The sequence below is a fragment of the Trachypithecus francoisi genome, unplaced genomic scaffold (assembly GCF_009764315.1).
Source record: "Trachypithecus francoisi isolate TF-2019V2 unplaced genomic scaffold, Tfra_2.0 Lachesis_group13, whole genome shotgun sequence".
Taxonomy (NCBI): domain Eukaryota; kingdom Metazoa; phylum Chordata; class Mammalia; order Primates; family Cercopithecidae; genus Trachypithecus; species Trachypithecus francoisi.
The window spans coordinates 69,776,926-69,798,366 of NW_022681458.1; the positions used below are offsets into that span (position 1 = coordinate 69,776,926).

At 43.4% G+C, this 21,441-nt stretch overlaps 1 protein-coding gene across 4 annotated transcripts in view; it reads right to left on the minus strand.

The window, feature by feature from the left end:
• The window catches only part of ITGA6 (integrin subunit alpha 6), an 80,209-nt gene that overhangs the window by 48,881 nt on the left and 9,887 nt on the right, over nt 1-21,441 (minus strand). The window lies entirely within an intron of this gene.

Below are 21,441 nucleotides of genomic sequence, written 5' to 3' on the forward strand. Positions count from 1 at the left end.
TGCTAAAATGGGTTTGGTATTTTCCCACAGCCAGGGTGTTAAGTGCCAGCAGCCCTTACTCCAGAGAGAGGTAAGGAACCACCTGGTCTCCGTGGTCCCCTGTATGGTCCTTTACCTCCAGACCCACTCCTCTCTCCTAGTCCTGCTTTGCTTGATCACTCTTGGTTGGGGGGTAGGGGAGGGGCACATGATGAACTCTAGACTCAGCTCCTTCCCCTGCTAAGGGGAATAAGCTAAGGTCATAAGCCCAGATCCCAGCTGCTTTCTGCTTCTTCGTATTCTCTTAACTATTAGGGAGCCTTGAGGAGCCAGGAAGCAAACCCATATACCTAGTTTGTCATCTGGAATCACAAGTTAAAATACAATCATTTCTTGTAGGCATCAGATTTTCAACCCAGCCTAGTTTCCCCCAGTTTGAACAGGAATGCCTTTCCCCAGCTGTTACCACAACGTCTCTCTTATCATGACTACCACTCCTCAAATACTGTGTATGCCTAAATAAGTGAATATATCGGGTAAAAACATTCCAAACTTTTTTTTTGGCTAACATGTATATTTAAGCTTTATGAATGCAGATGAAAGTCAACTGACATTTGATCATTTAAATTTATGCAAACATTTAAAGTCACACATACTTAACATTCATTTAAAAATAATTTTATTTGTATTTCATCAAGCAATTTTAATCAAACTCTGTTTCTTTGACATTACTTCATCAGACAGCAATGCCTAACCGAGTTTCCAGAACATTTCCAGGATGTTTTAAAGTTTGTAACATCCAGTACTTGCAATTACCGATGTTAAATCCTGAGGAATGAGCACTGAATGAGCTAAATTTCTTTGCCTCTATTTTTTTTGGGAAACAGAATCTTGTTCTGTCACCCAGGCTGAAGTGCAGTGGTACGATCTCGGATCACTGCAACCTCCACCTCCCAGGTTCAATTGATTCTCCTGCTTCAGCCTCCTGAGTAACTGGGATTACAGGTACCTGTCACCATGCCTGGATAATTTTTGTATTTTTAGTAGAAATGGGGTTTTACCATGTTGGCCAGGCTGGTCTCAAACTTGTGACCTCAAGTGATCTGCCCACCTCAACCTCCCAAAGTGCTGGGATTATAGGTGTGAGCCACTACAGCAGCCTGCCTCCTTCTTTAAATTATTTATTTTTATTTAAAACCAAAGTTAACCTCATCAGCGTCCACAATTAAAATGGATTGAGGTCCTTTTAGATTAAGCTGAGGTGTTTAGAACAGATGACTGTGTCATTCCAAAATAAAGTAGTCAGAAGGGCAGCTCTCATAAGAGAACAATTTTGTAATGTTCAAATACAAGGGGAATAATTTTGGGGTAAAAAAATCTTGCTTTGTATTTAGATTATTAAGAAAACACTATTCTAGACCCCTGTATCAGAGAGCTGTCTATGCTATGGGTATGTATGCTAGCAAGGGCACCTGGGACAATCCCTGTCTTCCTGGGGGTGCTGAGGCCCTCCCACACACAGGCTATGTTGTACTGAGCCATTTTGGGTCATCAGACCATCCTATGGAATGGTTAACGCTTCTAGCCCTAGCTAGGCTGGTCATATGTCCAGGTTTCCCCAGGAGAGTCCTGGGTCATACCTGTTGTCTCAAAACTGAACGTTCACTCCACTCCCTTTCACTAAAAGTGTCCTAGTTTGGAAGATGAATGATATGGTCACCCTAGCCTCAGATCGAAAGCTGGCAAAGAAACCTGACTGATGCAGCAGCTTGAATTCAATAGCACCACGCTTCAAATCTCAACAGTGTGGCTGCATCTGGCCCTGGTATGGTTTCACAGGCACAGGTGAATTATTTTGGTCTGGGAAGCCATATGGCCAGTCTCCACATGATCAGGATACCTGAGGGTAAGCTCATCTGGTCAAAGTTCACTGCCCTTAAAGGAGTCTTTCTCCTTTCTGGAAGCTTGACCCTGCAGGTATCCACTGACAGAAGTACTGTCCCTCCTCTGGCTACAGGGGGAAGTGCCTGCTCTCTAAGGGCCAGTGATTGACAGGGAATGGCCACACCCTCTACCACGTCCTGGCTGCCCTCAGCAAACCTGGTAGGCTGCCTTGACTGCTCAGTGTTTACTCTCCTCTCTTTAGTTAAGGGTCCCCCTTCTCTACCTGGTAAAAACAAAAAAAGCAGAGGCGGTGTTAAAGCTTGTTTGTGCATTTATCCAAAACCTGTGCCTCTGCCTCTGTAAACTCTTCTCCCTTTGAACAAGAAATCAGTCTACCAGACTAACACCTCATATCAGGCTTTCTAGCCTATATGTATGTTGGTGTGTGTGTGTACTTTAAGTTATGAAAAAACTATTTTCCTTATTTTGGTGACTGACTTGGAGATCTAAAAAGACATCTGAGAACTCTGTACTCACAAGTTCTATCCAGCAGTAATGAGCTATGCTTCAGCAAATATTGTATTCAGTTTGTCCCATTTTATCAGTCCCAAAGAATCATTTCAAAATAACCTGGAAGACACTATTTCAGTATATGTTTTCCTATAAGTAGTTAAGGAAGGGACTTCTTTTTCAGGGAAAAGTCACTGCTATTCACAACTGTTTAGCAGCAGCCGCAGTCAGGATTGGTGTCCGGACGTGAAATTCACACTTGCTGGCCCTTCTGCATGGGGCAGGGCTGAGAGGCATTTGAATGAAAGTTGGTGAGGGCACACATTGTACTGTTTTCACCCAGAAGTTATCCCAAGCTGGGAGAGCAGGGTCTGGCACGCGGCAGGCCCTCAATAAGTATTTACTGAGCAATATTTACCTGGAGGTGTGATTAGTAAGAGCCACTCTCCACTGCTCCATGAGCGGCAAAGCAAGCACCAAAGGTCGTCACTGCCAAGTGACTTGGTAACACCCACCTATGCAATGAGACTTTGAGTTGGGTAGGCAGAATGTTTTCTATTGCTGCTGTAACAAATGGCCGCAAACTTAGTGGCTTAAAACACAGTTATTATAATAGCCTTCATCTTATCTTATTATATATATATTAAAATAGCCTTATATATAATAATATATATTATATATACTATAATAGCCTTCATCTTATCTATATCACAGTTCCTTAAGGCCAAGGGCCAACCCAGGTCTCACTGGGCTGTATTCTTTCCTGAAGGTTCTAGGGGAGGATCTGTTTCCCTGCCCTTTCCAGCCTTGTTTTTTTTTTTGGTTCAGGGGTACACATGCAGGTTATATAGGAAAACTCGTGTCACAGGGGTTTGTTGTACAGATTACTTTGTCACTCAGGTACTAAGCCTAGAGCCCAACAGGAAAACTTTACCTGACTCATGGTTCCTTCTTTCATAAAGCCAGCAGGCAAGCATCTTCAAGTCTCCCTCTTCCACATTACAAGAATCCCTGGGCCCATTTGGGTAATCCAGGATACTTCCCTGATTTTAACATCAGTTGATGAGCAACCTTGATTCCTTCTGCGACCTAACTCCCCTTTGCCATTTAACCTAATGTAGCAGCAGGTCTGGAGGGTCAGGACATAGACTTCTTTGTGAACAGCATCCTGCTGTCCACAGCAGGAAATCCAAATAGCCTTTTATTCACATTCAGTTGTGCTCAGACACCAAGAACTCAGATCCTAACGAAGGCCTAGGTAAAAGTATTTCAGGTTAAGTATTTCCAAAGGGCATGTTCTGGGTTAACCCTCTCCCCATCACTCTCTACCCTTGAACTGCACTGGGCTTCTTTCACACCCCTCCAACCACCAGCACTCTCCTGGCTCAGGACCTTTGCACAGTTTCTTCTCTCCTCCAGGCATCCTCCTACTCACCCCTTCATGTCTCTGCTTAAAAACCTTCCCCGAGGCGGGCGGATCATGCGGTCAGGAGATTGAGACCATCCTGGCCAACATGGTGAAGCCCCATCTCTACTAAAAATACAAAAATGAGCTGGGCATGGTGGCGCACACCTGTAGTCCCAGCTACTCGGGAGGTTGAGCCAGGAGATTCACTTGAACCCAGGAGGCAGAGGTTGCAGTAAGCCGAGATGGCATTACTGCACACTGTAGCCTGGGCAACACAGTAAGACTCTGTCTCCAAAACAAAAAAAACAAAAAAAACAAAAAAAACAAAAAAAACCTTCCCACACTTTCCAGGCTAGATCAGGTCCCACCTCTTCTAATTATCATTTGCCTTTCCTGCACAGCAATGGCCACAGTTAGTGATTATACGACTATGTGTGAGATCACTTACTCACTGTCCCTCTCCCTCCCTAAGAAGGTCAGCTCCATAGGGGCAGGGGCCACACCTGTCCTGGTTACTGTTGCATCACCTAGCATCCAGCTCAGTGTCTAGCACTTAAAGGACATTCAATGGGGTATTTGTAATGAACAAGCCAAGTAATTTACACAATTAAAAGACAAACTCCAGTTTTAATAATTTCAACACAGCAGACTTAAAACTTGGAGAAACCTTAAACCATTTCAAAAGTAGACCCTCTAAAGGTGGAAGAAAGTAGGGAATATCCCTGTCAATGCCCCTGCCCAGGAAAGTATCTTGGATTATCCAGATGGGCCTCACGCAATCATCCTTCAGCCCAATACCAGCAAGCCACATGCTCCTTCAAAGGCTTTAGTTCTTAAAAACAAAAACAAAAAACCTTTGTATTCCATGTGTACTGTGATTTTCCTTTTGAGACAGGGTTTTGCTCTGTTGCCCAGGCTGGAGGGCAGTGAGTAATCATGTCTCACTGCAACCACCTCCTGGGCTCAAGCAATCCTCGCACCTCAGCCCAAGCAGCTGGGCCTACAGGCGTGTGCCACCACACCTGGCTAATTTTTTGTATTTTTAGTAGAGATGGGGTTCTACGGCGTTGCCCAGGCTGGTCTCGAACTCCTGAGCTTAAGCGATCCTCCTGCCTCGGTCTCCCAAAGTGCTGGGATTACAGGCATGAGTGACTATACCAAGCCCTGTATTGTGATTTTTTAAAAAAAACTGTGTAAGAGTTAGATTATAATTAAAGCAGCATTGTTTTAAACAAAAAGTTGTGTCTGAAAATCTTCGAGTAAAAGTGACACAGAAATGCCAGCTGCCAGGCTGAGAACACGACCTTTCACTTCTCCACTCTTTTCATTCAGCAAACATTTCCTGAGCTCCCTGCTAAGTGACTGCTCTGCCCTGTGCTGTGACTGGGCACACCTCCCCGCCTTAACTAGACTTATTAGAGGAGGCAGTGGTTCTAATTTCCAGCAATTCCTACTGGGTAATACATTTGTAAGAGCTGCAAAGGAAACAGGGCTCTCAAAATCGAATGCTTACTAAAAGCTTAGCCATACAGCAGTTTACTCCAAATACCCACACATTTGAGAAACCAAAGCTAGGGCTGAGGGGTTTCAAAAGGCAACTTTAGTTAACGCAAATGCCCTTATCTGGAACTCACCAGGTTACAAACACCAAAATGAGCCCATTAATGTGGGTTTTGAGAGAACGCTTAGGAAACTTCAACTTGGCAGATGAAGCTTGAACTTTGTTTCTAATTTTACACTTGCAGAACTAACAGCACTAGTAATTTTGAATGTTGGTAACTGGTTTTGGATTCTCCACATGGCTACTTATAGATGAGAAAATGCAGGAGAATCACCCTATTCCTATTGATGGGGTCACCATCTGGAGCTGGTCCACCAGGCTTTTGGTTTGTACTTCCACACTGTGCAAATGCTGCCCATACTCCAAAAAGCACATGCCCAGCCCTCAATCCCCTCTACGTCTCAGCTCAAGCTTCACCTCCATCAATGAAGCCTGGTCCTTTCCTGCCTCCTGTGTTGCTCTGTTGCTGCTCCCACCTTTAGACAAGACTTGCTGCCATTGACTCCCACCAGTCCCTATTCCCTGGAAGAGACCAAGGAAGCCCAGCTTGATCTCATTTGAGCTCCTAATTTTACAGAAATAGGGACAAAGGTTCAAAGGGAACCTCACAGGTCACATGATCAACTATGCAGCCTGCATTTAAGGCCTCTGGTAATCAAAGCAATGAACCACCTGTAAAGAACTGGAAGGTTGAGGGAAGCCGGAGAAAGAAAATGGACTATATTCCACCTCTTTCTAAATCAAATTGCAAAACCATTATTTCATCACATCTACAAGAAATCACTAAAATGTCAAGTTTCTTCACAATCTTAATAGGTAAAATTACCAAAGTAAAAATGAAGAGAGGAAAAGATGATAGAGAAGATAATATACATATGTTTAAGTACCATGTGATTTCAAAAAGAACAGATTTTTTGAATCATAAAAGTAGACACCAGAACAATACACCACCACTCCCCTCTGTGCCTCGGATTATTAGGAGTTTGCGGGAGCTCAGAGCAGACAGTGAAAGTGGCCACCTTGAGGCAAAACACAAATGTAAGGGTCGATCACCAACCTGATTAATGTTAGCAGTGAGATTAAACACCAGGGGCTCCTCTTCACTGCTGGAACTTCAAACGTTAACACTAGGAGGGTACCGTGCAGAGAGCCCTTTCTAATTTTTTCTTCCCCTAACCGAAAATGTACTATTGCCTGTATATTCTTCAAGGTTAGAAACTATCCACTATGATCATCCCTATCTTGCCCCCACGATAAACTTTTTTTTTTTGGAGGGGGGGGGAGTAATCACGTTCTGTCACCCAGGCTAGAGTACAGTGGTGTGATCACAGCTCACTGCAACCTCCACCTCCCAGGCTTAAGCAATCTTCCCACCTCAGCCTCCCTAGTAGCTAGGACTACAGGCACATGCCACCACACCTGGCTAATTTTTCTTTTTGTAGAGATGGAGTTTGGCTATGTTGCCCAGGCTGGTATCAAACTCCTGAGCTCAAGCAATTCTAGGCCTCCCAAAGTGCTGGGATTATAGGCATTAGCCACCACAGCTGGCCAACAAGAAATTTAAACTGTGGGCTCACTGCTCCAATTTAAGAGCAGAGAGATCTAAGTGTCTCTGTGACTTCCCATATCCAGTTCACTTTTGGCCCTCTAATTCGATTCAGTTGGGAACGAGACCAAACAGTGGGAGGAAGGACAGCAAGGTAGAGGGATGTAAGTCAGTCGATACTTGCCAATTTCTCCTCGAGCTTGCTGGTTGCTCCTCTCCTCCATCCGATCTTAGACCTTTTCCTCATCCCTAGCTGCGTGCTCTCATCCTGGGGCTGGAAACACCATCCATTCACTGATGACTCTCAAAATACCTCTTTTCAGCCCCAGCCTCTCCTGAACTCCATACTCAGATATTCATTTGCCTACTAAACATTTCCACTTAACATCTCGTACTTAATACATTCAAAATAGAACTCAGCTTCTCCTCCAGCCAAGCTCACCATAAGCATTCCCTATCTTTTTTTTTTTTTTTTTTTTTTATAGAGAGTCTCACTCTGTTGCCCAGGCTGAAGTGCAACGGTGCAATCTCGGCTCACTGCAACCTCTGCCTCCTGCGTTCAAGCAATTCTCCTGCCTCAGTCTCCCGAATAGCTGGGATTACAGGTGCCCATCACCACGCCAGGCTAATTTTTGTATTTTTAGTAGAGACAGGGTTTCACCATGTTGGCCAGGCTTGTCTTGAACTCCTGACCTCAACTGATCTACCTGCCTTGGCCTCCCAAAGTGCTGGGATTACATCACCACGTCTGGCCTCCTTCCGTATCTTTATTTAAAAATTTTTTCTTTTGAGACAGTATCGCTCTGTCACCCAGGCTGGAGTGCAGTGGTGCAATCTTGGCTTACTGCAACCTCCGCCTCCCAGGTTGAAGTGATTCTCATGCCTTAGCCTCCCAAGAAGCTGGAATTACAGGAATGTACCACCACATCCAGCTAATTTTTTGTGTGTATATATATACACACACACATATGTACACACACACTATATATATTATATATACAAAATATATTTATATTTACATTATATATATAAATATATATTTATATATAAATACATAAATAATATACATGTATATATTATATATACACACACACACACATACTATATATATATATTTAGTAGAGATGGGGTTTCGCCACATTGGCCAGGCTGGTCTCAAACTCCTGGCTTCAAGTGATCCACCTGCCTCAGCCTCCCAAAGTGCTAGGATTACAGGCTTGAGCCACCATGCCCGGCCCACTTCTCTATCTTACTAAATGTACACCATCTACCCAGGTGCTCAGGCCAGAAACCTAGGAGTCATCACTGATTCTTCACTTGCCCTTACATCCCATATCCAATGCATCAATAAAGTCTACAGGCTCTATCCTCCACATTTTACTCTGCCCACTTTTCAGTAGTTCCTTTCCAGCTTTCTCACTGCTAACTTTAATCCAGTTTGCGATCAACCCTTTCATTTGTGTTTTGCCGCAAAGGGCCACTTTCACTGTCTGCTCTGAGCTCCTGCAAACTCCTAAAACAACGGCCTCAGCCACCATCACGTCGTACCTGAACAACTATAGTATCATTCTAACTGGTTTGCTTCTACTCTTATTCCACCCCAGCCCACCCTCCACAGAGCAACTGCTGTTCTTTGCACATCTCAGGTCATACCACATCACTCCTCTGCTTATAGCCCTCCAGTGGGTTCCGATGGCCAATGGAATGAAATTTGAATTCCTGCCACATTCTACAAGGCCCATGGTGAGTGGCCCCTTCTCTGCCTCTCCAGCTGCACCCCCTCAAGTGTGCACTCCTGCCACATTGACTCTGTTTCTGTCCTTTGAATATAGCAGCCTCATTTCCATCTCAGAGTCACCGCAATTGCTTCCTTTGGTTCCGAACACTCTTGACTCAGATCTTCGCTGGTTGCATCCTTCATATTCCTCAGGGCTAACTCCACCATCCCCTTCTCTCTCTCTCTCTGGTTTTTTGTTTTGTTTTGTTTTTTGGAGAGGGAATTTCACTCTCGTTGCCCAGGCTGGAGTGCAGTGGCATGATCTCGGCTCACCGCAACCTCTGCCTCCTAAGTTCAAGCAGTTCTCCCGCCTCAGCCTCCCGAGTAGCCTGAATTACAGGCATGCGCCACCATGCCTGGCTAATTTTGTATTTTTAGTAGAGACAGGGTTTCTCCATGTTGGTCAGGCTGGTCTCAAACTCCCAACCTCCCAAAGTGCTGGGATTATAGGCGTGAACCACCGTGCCCAGCCAACCATCCCCTTCTCACAGAGGCCCTTCCTTGAACATCCTAGCTACCAGCTCTCTCTAAATCACTCCCACATTTACCCCATGTAATAATTTTCACAGTCTTCATCAGTACCTGAGATCATGAAAGTCAGCTGTCCATCTTTCCTCCCCTGGAATGCTGTTAGCTCCATGGGCACGGGGACTCTTCTGTTCCCTGAATACAACCCCTAGAGCAATACCTGGTATATCCTTGGCATTCAATAAGTGGGATGAATACAACCTTAGGTATATATTATTCATGCATCCCACTATTTTTCTTGGCCAAAAAAGTAGCAAACAAACTATTCACATTTGTAGGACATTCTATAATTATAAAGTCCTTCACATATACTTTTATTCAAATATCTCAGCAATCGGGGGGCAAGTATCTTCATTCTAGAAAATAAAAATCCAAGGCTCAGACATTCCCTGACATGGGTAGGGCTTCCAGCCCAGTGCCCTTCCCACTGTGCTGCATTCTTCCCACCACAACTGGGAGCCCTCCTCCTCCATCTGGCCACACCCTGGCCATCCACCAGGAGCTGGCCCTTCTCTCACTTCCCAGGCACACAAGGACTTTGACGCCTTTGCTCACATTTTCCTGCCACCTTGCCCCCAACCCCATAAACACTGTCTCACCACCAATTACCAAGCTCCAGCCTTTACCTATGAATTTGCCTTCAAGACCCCTACTCAAGTTATATCATCTCTAAGGGCAAGTGCTTCTTCCAATTTTACTTTACTAGGCTATAAACTCCTTGAGGGCAGGAAGCAGATCCTGCTTTTATTGTAACCTTAAGGGTGTTTGGAGAAGAAAAACCAAACCCTATTTTTAAATTATACTAACTGGATAATCCAGTTGGGCAAGTATGATCTGAAATTCACAGTGGAACAAATCTAGCCCGGAATTTTCATGTATACACAGAAAGTTGGTTAAAAGGCTGAGGCTCTCTTTTGACTATAAACTACAACTTCACATTCAAAAGGCTAGATTTCTAATAACCTTCTAAGAAATCACAAACAGCCTACTGTCAAAGGAGGCAAACAAGCTATTATTGTTAATAATGCTCCAACAGCTATCATCTCCCACGCTCTCATATTGGGTACTCTGCCTAATACTATGAGACACTATAAGAAACAATAGTATAAGAGACACTATTGCCACCACCCATTTTACACATGTGGACACAAATTGAGAAGACAAGTAACTTGTCCAAGGTCACACAGCTGCTAAGTGACAAAACAGGAGTTGTGCCTAGCACTTCCTGGCTCCCAGATCTTGCTCTAAACCATACACCGAGTCTCCTTGCTGCTTGATTTGATGACATCACTACATCCCAGTTTACTCATTCAAAAAAATCTACTGTACAAGAGCATGGTCAGTTATAATTAACGTCTATTAAGTACTTTGAGATCTGTGCTAAAGGCCAAGTTAAAGGCAAAGAATACCTGTTACCTTTAACTGGAGCACAAGACCAGCAATTTTATCCTGGCCTTCCCGAAATTTCACAAGATGCCTTCTTTCCTGCCTCCTTGAAAGAGCATGTAGAACTAAACCCATTTTCTAGTGAATATGATGCTCATGGGACATTTGAGCCTGAGGGTTCTAGTTCTTAACCTGACTCAGTGCACGTCACTACGGGTGTGTCTCATTAAGAACAAGGGAGTTCACGCAATAAAGGAACATCCAAAGCAGAATGTGTTTTTAACATCCACAACTTTCAACTCCTTCAGTTCAAAGTCTTTACCATGTACTAGGGGGAAAAATGTGAAATCACAACCATCAATTTCAACTATTTAAATGGAATGCTAATAAGAGTCGTCAGGTCAGGAAAATGGAGGAGGAGACAGGAAAAGAATTCTGGAATTCTGGTTCTATCCCTAGGATCTATTTTTGGTATGACCTTGGTCCAACAACACTTGCTTCTAATCTCCCAACATAAGAATTTCAATAACCTCAAGGACAAAAGAATAACATCAGCAACAACATAAAAATCTCAAAAGCAACTTGCCTGAATTTAAAATGATTAAGAATTCCACTTCAATTCAACACAAATTTATGAAGTACAGAAATAAATACATAACTAGTTCATTTTAAAATAAAATTGGGGCTGGGTGTGGTGACTCACATATGCAATCCTAGCACTTTGGTAGGCTGAGGTGGGCGAATCGAGATCAGGAGTTCAAGGCCAGCCTTGTCAACATGTTAAAACCTGTCTCTACTAAAAATACAAAAATTAGCTGGACGTAGTGGCGGGCGCCTGTAATCCCAGCTACTCAGGAGGCTGAGGCATGAGAACAGCTTGAATTTGGGAGGCGGAGATCACGCCACTGCACTCCAGTCTGGTTGACAGAGTGAGACTCCATCTCACAAATTAAAAAATAAATAAATAAAAATAAAAATAAAATGTGGCTAGGTGTGGTGCCTCACACCTATAATACCAGCACTTTGGAAGGCCCAGGCAGGGAGATCACTTGAGGTCAGGAGTTTGAGACCAACCTGGTGCACGCCTGTAATCCCAGCTCTCCAGAGGCCAAGGCACAAGTATCGCTTGAACCTGGGTGGTGGAGGTTGCAGTAAGCCAAGACTGTGCCACTGCACTCCAGCCTGGGCAACGGAATGAGACTCTGTCTCAAAAAAAGTAAAAATAAAATTAGGTTAAAAGTTTTTCAGCTGACCAAGCAATTCACACCAGTAAGACATCTCTCAAAGAGCCACAATAAAACACTATCCACTGCAGTAAGGAAAAATGAAAGCCCAAGTTCTGATAATTGTCTCCAAGCAATCCTGTTCTTTCAGTTTCACAAAGCAGCTGCCAGATCTTGTCAAACGTGGCATTTAATCATTTCCTGTGCTTCTGAATTACCAGAGACCCGACTTATCAGTCGCCAAATGACATCTGTGATTTGGAGTCCAAACTGTAGTGAGTTTTCCTTTCAAGAAACCAAGTCTAAGAAGCTGTATACACCGGACTGTGAGCTCACCATTTCTATTCCTGACCTTTGCACAGTGCCTGGCACATAGTAGATGCTTAGCAAATTTCTGTTATGGGAATAAAGTTTTATCATTAATTCATCACTTTTAATAATTTTAAATTCTAGCGTGTTGTGACCAAGCAGGTTTTTATATTTCAAGTGTACCAAGCACAAATATTATCAGTGTTAACTCAAAAACTAAGATTCACTTCCTAAAAGCTGTTATCAAATAGTTCATCTGCAAAGGAAAAAGCGACTTTTTTTCATCGTTTTTCAATAAAATAATTTCAATAAAAAACAAGAGAAAAGGTAGTCTTAATGAGCTCACACCTGGTGGGTTGCCATACCCCTTTCACTATTCCAATAGTTTAGGAAATACAAATTTTTCAATGTTTTGAAAAGGAAATTAATATGGTCACAGTTTATTTTCTAAATGAGATAAATGAAACAACAGGCTTAGTAGCTCTGCCAGAAATTGCTGGCTGTCACCCAATATCAGTTCTCCTCTTTCCCACAGTAAGAGACTTTTTAGCTGGGCATAAGGCCACCCTGAATAAATACTACTCAACTGAACCTCCCTCCTTAGCTGGACGTGCCACACAACTCAGTCCTGCTGAACAGGACGCGTGACAAAGCATCACACTGCTGCTTCCAATATTTTCCTTAGAAGACAGCATGCACGTGCCTTTGGCTCTGTTCTTTGTTCCTTTCTCCAGCAGCTGCCTGGAATGTAGGTGCCACCACCTTGAATTTGAGGTTAAGGCTCCAATGGCAGAGCAACGAGAGCGAGTCCTGGGTCCCGACATCTCAGAACAGCTACCCAGATTTTTAGAGGCCGGGAAGACAAAGACAAAGCAAAAAGAAAAACCAAAAGAGGTTTTCAGGCTTTTCTTTAAAAAAAAAAAAAAGAAAAAGGGCCGGGCGCGGTGGCTCAAGCCTGTAATCCCAGCACTTTGGGAGGCCGAGACGGGCGGATCACAAGGTCAGGAGATCGAGACCATCCTGGCTAACCCGGTGAAACCCCGTCTCTACTAAAAAATATTAAAAAAAAAAAAAAAACTAGCCGGGCGAGGTGGCGGGCGCTTGTAGTCCCAGCTACTCGGGACGCTGAGGCAGGAGAATGGCGTAAACCAGGGAGGCGGAGCTTGCAGTGAGCTGAGATCCGGCCACTGCACTCCAGCCTGGGCGACAGAGCGAGACTCCGTCTCAAAAAAAAAAAAAAGAAAAAGAAAAAGAAAACAGATCTAGAAATAGGATACTGTGAACAACAAAGGCAATTTAGAAAATATAAATACCGGCCGGGCACGGTGGCTCATGCCTGTAATCTCAGGAGTTTAGGAGGCTGACGCGAGCAGTCACTTGAGGTCAGGAGTTCAAGACTAGCCTGGCCAACGTAGCAAAACCCTGTCTCTACTAAAAATACAAAAAAATTAACCAGGTGTGTCGGTGGGCTCCTGTAGTCCCAGCTACTAGGGAGGCTGAGACAAGAGAATCGCTTGAACCCAGGAGGCAGAGGTTGCAGTGAGCCAAGATCCTGCTGACACAGGAGAATCGCTTGAAACTGGGAGGCGGAGGTTGCAGTGAGCCAAGCTCCCGCCACTGCACTCCAGCCTAGGTGACAGCAAGACTGTCTCCAAAAAAAAAAAACCTACCGAAATCAAGTTACATGCCTAAACGTTTAAATTGTTTACTACTCCATTCCTGCACTTAGATATTCAAGAACATTTAGGGACCAGTATGGCTTGGGAACCAATTAGCAAGTACAGATGGTGGCCATAGCACGGGAGCTACAATCCAGGGGCTCCTTGTTTATGAGGGCATTTCCCCTTTAGTTGCTGGGTTGTGGGGGGAAATATGTGGTGATTAGGGGGGTTCCTATGTGAAAAGTGGCCAGGGAAGTAGAGAAGGAAACTCAGGGGGTTTGGGACAGAGCTATTTACAGTATCATTTTTCTGAAATGCTTGCGACCACAAGTGTTTTGGGTTTTTTTGGTTTTGAGTTTTTTTTTTTTGGATTTTGGAATATTTGCATTAATACCTATTGAGCATCCCAAATCTAAAAATCCAAAATCCGAAATGCTAAAATGAATGTTTCTCTTGCACGTCGTGTTGGCAGGCACTCAAAAACACTCAAAAAGTTGCCAGCTTTGGAGCATTTCAGGTTTTGGTTGTTCATATTTGGGATACTCAATCTGTACCAACTAGAATGAAAGTTATTTCAATATTTCAGCAACTACTAACTTCTTTATTTGTGTATACCGTATCAGTCCTACTTGGATTTGTTATTGCTGAGATAATACAGTGTATGCCTATAGCAGCTACCTCCAGAAAGCTTCCATCTTCTTTTCTGCCCCATAACAAAGCAGCAGGCCACAACCACAATCAGAAATACCAAGAAAGTTACAAGAATGGTGGGTTCAAGTCCTGGCAGTACCACCCGTTAGCTGAGTATCACTATGGATTATCTGTGAAATCGTTCTATCTAAATTTTCTCATAGGGTGTTGCAAGGATCAAATGAAACGATGGGCCAGGCACAGTGGCTCACATCTGTAATCCCAGAACTTTGGGGGCCAAGGTGGGAGGATCACTTGAGCCCAGGAATTTGAGACCAGCCTGAGCAACATGGTGAAACATCATCTCTACAAAAAATACAAAGATTAGGTAGGCGTGGTGGTACATGCCTGTAGTCCCTGGTACTCAGGAGGCCGAGGTGGGAGGATCACCTGAGCCCAGCAGGTTGAGGCTGCAATAACCCGTGATTACGCCACTTGTACTCCAGCCTGGGCAAGAGCATGAGACCCTGTCTCAAAAAAGAAAAAATAATGTCAAGTAACTTTGTAAACTCAACACAGTGATGAAACATGAAACACTATATGCAATCTTACACATTCCAACAAGCCACTCTAATTTTAACACATACATTTTAACAAGGGTAAAGTACAGCTAGGGCATAAACACTGAAGCCTTCAGGGATCCAACAGCTTGGGCATAAGGCTGGCAAACTCTATTGTTGAAAAGACTCCACTAAACCCACTGATAGCATAGCCTTTGGTCGTATCAGATGGTTAGGATAGAAAGGAATGAGGGCAGTCACTCCTCCAGAATCAGCCACGACCATTAAAACAACAACGCTGGCCAGGCCACTCTGCACTAGGAATTAATTAATCCCCCATTTAAGGTGAAATGAGGGAAGCACAAAGTTCTTCACTGCAGCACTGCTTTTAACAGCAAAGGATTAGAAATTATCTGAATACCCAAATGGGTTAAATAAATCATAGTTCATCCTTGAAACTGACTATTATGCAGAGATTAAAAATACTAAGGAAGCTCTTTATTTACAAGATTGAACAGCCATTAAAACATACCAGGAGAAAAAGAGCAAGGTGCAGAAGAATCTACATGGCAAATGAGTAAAAAAACAAAACAAAACACACTATGTACATATTTGCTTGTAAATGTATAGGTGGCTCTGAAGGAGTCACAGTAAGCTGGTGAAACAATGGCTGCATTCAGGAAGAATAGGGTGACTGGAGATCAAGGGTGGGAGGCTGACTTTCATTCCATCTTCGTAGTTTTAATATTTGTACCATGTGACTGTACTACCTATTCAAAAATAAAAATGAAATTTTAAAAATGGAAGTCAGTCCATGGACATGGGAGTCACTGAAAATCTTGCAGAGAAAATGATGGAGATAATGAGGTTGAAAAAAAAAATCAGTGCCCACAAGTCATGAAGCAAACCTTATAATTGCATAAAACAAGCTCACACATGCTCTCTTTATGTAGGCAGTTGCTGGCAAAAAGAGTCAAAGATTGATTTTTACAGCCTGTTCCAGAGGCATGACAACACATCAGTAAAGCAAGCTCACAAAAACGTATCTACTGTGGGCCAGGCACTGTGCTGGCAACCAGGGCATTACAATAAAGAGCGAATGTAAGGCAGAGGCCAAACTACATGGAAGAAAAGAGGTGCAACAGCTGAAAAGGTAGATAAGCCTTCCTACAGAGTCCCACAGTCAAGTGAGCTACAGCATAAAATGCAGTGACATCAGAGAGGAACTCTAACCTTCCCTATAAACATCCATGGCACTGACAGCATTCAGGGGAACCTTTCAGCTCTGAAAATACATCCAACACGAACTCCTCACCCTGCATCCATTCTCCTTTCAGAAGGGACTGAATCTGTCCATTCCAGGGGAGTCCCAATATTCAGACGGAAAGCACTGTAAAGTGCTGTTTATAAATAGCTGCAGGGTCCAAACGCTTTAGTCCTGGATACCAGGGGCACTCCTCAACCTGCCTGGTGCAATCACTTCCTACCGGGAGGAGCTGGGTTTACCCAAGCAGAGTGAGTCGTGGCCTGAGTCAGGTGCCTCGCCTTTCATCTACTCTTAAGCAATGAATGAGGGGTGTGGCAGTAACCAGGACTCCTTATTCAGAAATAGGACTAACGCAGGCGTTGGTGACCAATATGCGGAACACACAGCTGCTTCTGGATTTGTGGCCACAGGCAAATCCAAGCCTAGTTTCTAATGGAGAAATGTTTATCATCTGAGCAACTCAGGATGGCACCTCTCTATGATAAAGAGATTCAGACAAGTTTGGTGGGACACGAACAGATGTGCTTAAGCTTCTGGTGACATTTTATAAAAACAGACACATTAGCTAGGTGGACGTCTGCTTAGGGGTGAGGGCGGGATGGGGTTCTAGCAGGAAATGAAGCAGAAACAACTCAGGGCAAGGGAGCTGTGGGCACAGCTGTGTCTGTAGCTGTCTGCAGGACTATGACAAATCCTAGGTCTCCGTTTCTTATTCTATGAAATGAGGGTGATGGTCTACCTTTCTAGGCCATTCTCCAAGCTCCTTCCCAACTTCTGCAAGTGGCAAATAGTTTCAATTGTCAAGAAATTCACAAAAACATTGGGTATTACTAGAATGTGTCTACTCTCTTTCACAGATGAAAACACCTATGTCTTACGCACTAGGATCCGATTTTTTTTTTTTAAGAGACAGAGTCTCCACTCTGTTACCCAAGCTGGAGTGCAGTGACACAATCATAGCTCATTCTCACCTTGAGTTCCTGGGCTCAGGCCATCCTCCCACCTCAGCCTCCCAAAGTGCTGGGTCATTGGCATGAGCCACCATGCCTGGCTGAATTTAGATTTATTTTAAAGCATATTTTTAAGAGTTACAAGTGTCAGGCTCTATTAAAGCTCTAGGCAAATACAGATAAATCAGACCCAAGCCCCCGCCTTCAGTGGCCTCACAGTTCAGAACCCTCAGTAAGCTTTTATTCTGACAGCTAATAGATAGATAATATTTATCAGTTTCTATTCTGATGGCTCCCAAATAGCTTATTAGAAATCTCATCATGAAAACATCAGTAAGAAAAAAGACAGCCTATTAAACTCAACAGGATGAGAGCAACAGAGAAATTAGTCATTATAAACTCAAGGATCTAGAGCTGCTCCCAGGTAATAGATTAACATGGCTCTAAAGGAAGCAGGGTGGGGAGCAGGAATTAATGAACAAGGAAAGTATTTGCAAGACAAGCTAAAGATGACCTTCCTACAAAGGACAGCTGTTAGTCCAATTGGTGTTCCCTGAACAAACAGGCACTTCCTTTCAAACTTCAAGCCACAAATCAAGCCTCAGCTTCAATCGAAACACAGAATGCAACTAAAACCACTCTTGGTTTCATCTTAAAGCTACCAAGAGTTAAGGAGTACTAACAACATATAAATGACAAATAAGCTAATATAGCCAGGCATTTTATCAATTGCAATTTTCTGTTACTCAATTAAAAACTTAAATTACTTGGTTTTTCAAAGGCTGCTGGTGCCAGGTATACAACTGCTGAATTCAACTCATAGCAGTCCTTAATCAGATTGGAAAAACACATAATAAGCTATGAGACTAAATTTCAACTTGTACCATAAATATGTTAAACTTTTAATTTCATTGCCACTAATACACATTAGAATATAGTATTAAATGATATATGATTTAGCACAATCATATATTGAGTTAAAGTTTGCTTAGCTTATCAATACTTTATGGCCTCATAATACGAAACAACATCATTTCCAGGCAAGAAATGATGTGAATATACTTAACAGTACTGAATCATACACTTTAAAATGGTTAAAATAAATTTTGTCATGTATATTTTACAATTTTTTGTTTTCAAAGTACCAGCGTGTAAAAGATCATTCTAAAGAAATGGTTACCCTGGTTCCTATTCTCTAAAAGCCTTTAATGTATTTGGGGAATCAAAGAGCTCAACGAATACCTACTGAATATCCATTTCTATGTATTAGATTTGAACCAAAAATGAACAAGACGTCAGTCTTGTTCTCAGGAAGCTCACAAACCAACAGGAATCATATCCATCAGGCAGACATTTATAGGGTGCCTTCCATATGCACAAGATTTAGCAAGGCCAAGAGGGCAAACAGGTGCTGTCTTATTTGCAAATACCCACACAACAGTGAAGGCTGACCAACGTTGACCTGAAGAATTCCGAGACTCCACTGAAAAAATGTTTTATGGTCATTTAGAGTGCCCTAGTAAGTAGGGGAAAGGGTGACAGTGGCTGTATTTGCTACCTCTCCCAGCCCACGATACAGGGGACATTTAAAAACCCAAGATACGGTTCTATCAAGGGCAAGATTTATGTGGCACAAGTTTAACTCCAAGAATGGGCTATTTCACCAAATGGAAGATGTGTATGGCATACCATCAGGTGGACTGGGCACTGGGAGCTAGAGTTCAGGGCCCACATTGCCACCGACTAGCTGTCACTTGACTTTTCTGGGTCTCAGTCTTCTTCCTATAGAGAAAAGGTTGAGCTGGTCAGTGCTTCCCTGCCATTTTCACAAAAGCACTGTATGATGGAGGCAGGTGAACATAAATAGAGGCATACTGCAAAGCAACCACCAAAAGCTTGCAATGTCTTCAAAGACGTGTTTTATATAAGCACACACTTCATTCTGTACTGTAATGAAGCTTTTATACCATCACCATGCCATCTCAGGAAGATGTTTTATATCTGATTTGCAGCACACCAGGGGAATGGATGCCCAAGTCCTGATGACTCACACTTTTGCAAATTCCAAAGATAGTCTCTGTTTCCTTCTGGACTCAGATTTCCCTCAAGGTCTATACCAATCATCTTGAAAGAAGAAATTGAAAAAGGACAATATTTTAAAACCCAAAGTGCTGATTTAACCTCATTTTCTACACTCCTGAAAATTCAAGAAGGCCATGTGTCATTTTTTATTCAATATGTGCAGTGAGATGCTGGATACATTGACTAGGATTACAAAGACAAATCAACCAGGCCAGCAGGAATAGGAAGCACAGCCTTGGCTCTCCTGCTGCGTTCCCAGAGCTGGCTTCCACCCTGTCCTACAGGCACCCCGTATCAACCCCCTCCTGTCCACTCAGCCTGCAGGATACACCAATACTGTGCCATCCAAGGCACTACCCAATTCTGGACCTGCAGACCCACATGGGAAGCGCTCTCTCCACACCTAAAATGAGCCTTGTAAGAACTCAAAATAAAAAGCCATGGCTCTCTGTAGCTTAAATACAGCACAAAGGTCTGCAGATTGCCAAAGAGTTTTGACATGTTGCCATCTTCTCTTTCTTCTGCCAAGTCCCGTATTTCCCCTTCCTGTCTTCATCAAGACAATGTATACTTCACGGCGGACTGTGGACTGCCCTCCAGTTGCAGTCTTCCACAGGGAAAGTTAACCTTGGACCTGGCCCCCAAAGGGTAACCTCTGCTGTCCACCAGACTGAAAAGATAAGAAAGCTACAAAACTCCCCAGTGTGAGGGAATTACGTTCATATTTTACTTTAAGAGACCCATAACAGTAAAGGTTGATGTTGATTGGATGTGCCAGGCACCCTGCTAAGTGCTTTATCCTCACCTTTAATGTTCACAACGCTTTGAGGTAGGTGCTATTAGTACCTCCATTTGTCTCCAATGAAGACAAGTAATTTGTCCAACATCAAAATCCATAGAATGTAAAGGAGCTGGGATTCAAACCCACATCCATCTGCCTCAGTGAAGTTCTTACTCCTAATGAGGCAAACTTTTACACAACTACCGAGTAACTTAGAGCTAATGACTTATTATTCACTGAGAAATTAGAAGCAATGGAAAAACCTCATGCCCTTCCACCAGGACAACTAGCCACCTACCTGCATCGGTGCCCCTTATCTGGCCTTTCTTCCTCATGACTGTGATGAGCTACCCTTGCCCCAGTCATCAGGCCAGCTCCCCCACGGTACGTTCTCTCTCACCTACTTGTTTGGTGAGGTCACACCAACAGTTCTTCCCCCTCTTGCATTAACTTTTCCTTTTTGACTGAATCATCTTCATCAAACCAGCTCACTATAATCTTCTCCCATGTTAAACAAAACAAAACAAAACAAAAACCCACTATTTCCCCTTCCAGTCCCCATGGCTCTGCTCCCCTCTACAGCAAAACCCCTCAAGAGTTCCTATGGTCTCCAATTCCTTCTCTCCTGTTCTCTCACAAACCCACTCCAATTAGGCATTGCTCCCACTCCCCCTCATCAGTGCTCTCACAAGGTCGCCAGTGGCTTCTACACTGCCAATCTCATGATCAAATCTCAGTGTCATTTGATATAAATGATCTTTTACTTCCTTTCTGAAACACCATCATGTGGCTTCCAGGACCACACACTCCCTCCTTCTCCTCCTGCCATAGGTGTCAGTCTCCAGGGCTCTCCCTAACCTCCATGCGTAGGAACACCATAGGGCTCAGGCCTCTGTCCCCGTCCTTGGTGCCCTCACTCTAAACACAACCTAGAGGCTCCTCTACTTGCATCACCAATCAAACCTTTCCAATTGAATTTCAGGCTTTTAAATTCAATTTTTAAAATTGACTCAGCTGCTTACTCAACTGCCTAAATAACTGACTTGGTTGTCTAGACACTACAAACCTGACACATCTAAAACCATACTCCTGCCCCGCCCCCAAAATCTATTCCTCTCACATTTCTCCCCAAACCATAATAGAACTCCATCCTTCCAGCTGCTCAGGTCAAAAACTTTGGACACATTCTTCTCTACTCTGTCTGTCCCAACTGATATCTAGTCCACAGGAAATCCTGTTGATTCTACTTTCAAGACATATCCAGAATCCAAGAACTTTTTACTATCTTCATTGCTGCCACATTGGTCCAAAGCACCATCTGTTTATTACAGGAGCCTCCTAGTTAGTATCATTACTTCTATCCTTGTCCTCATACAGTCTACCCTCAAGGCAGCAGGCC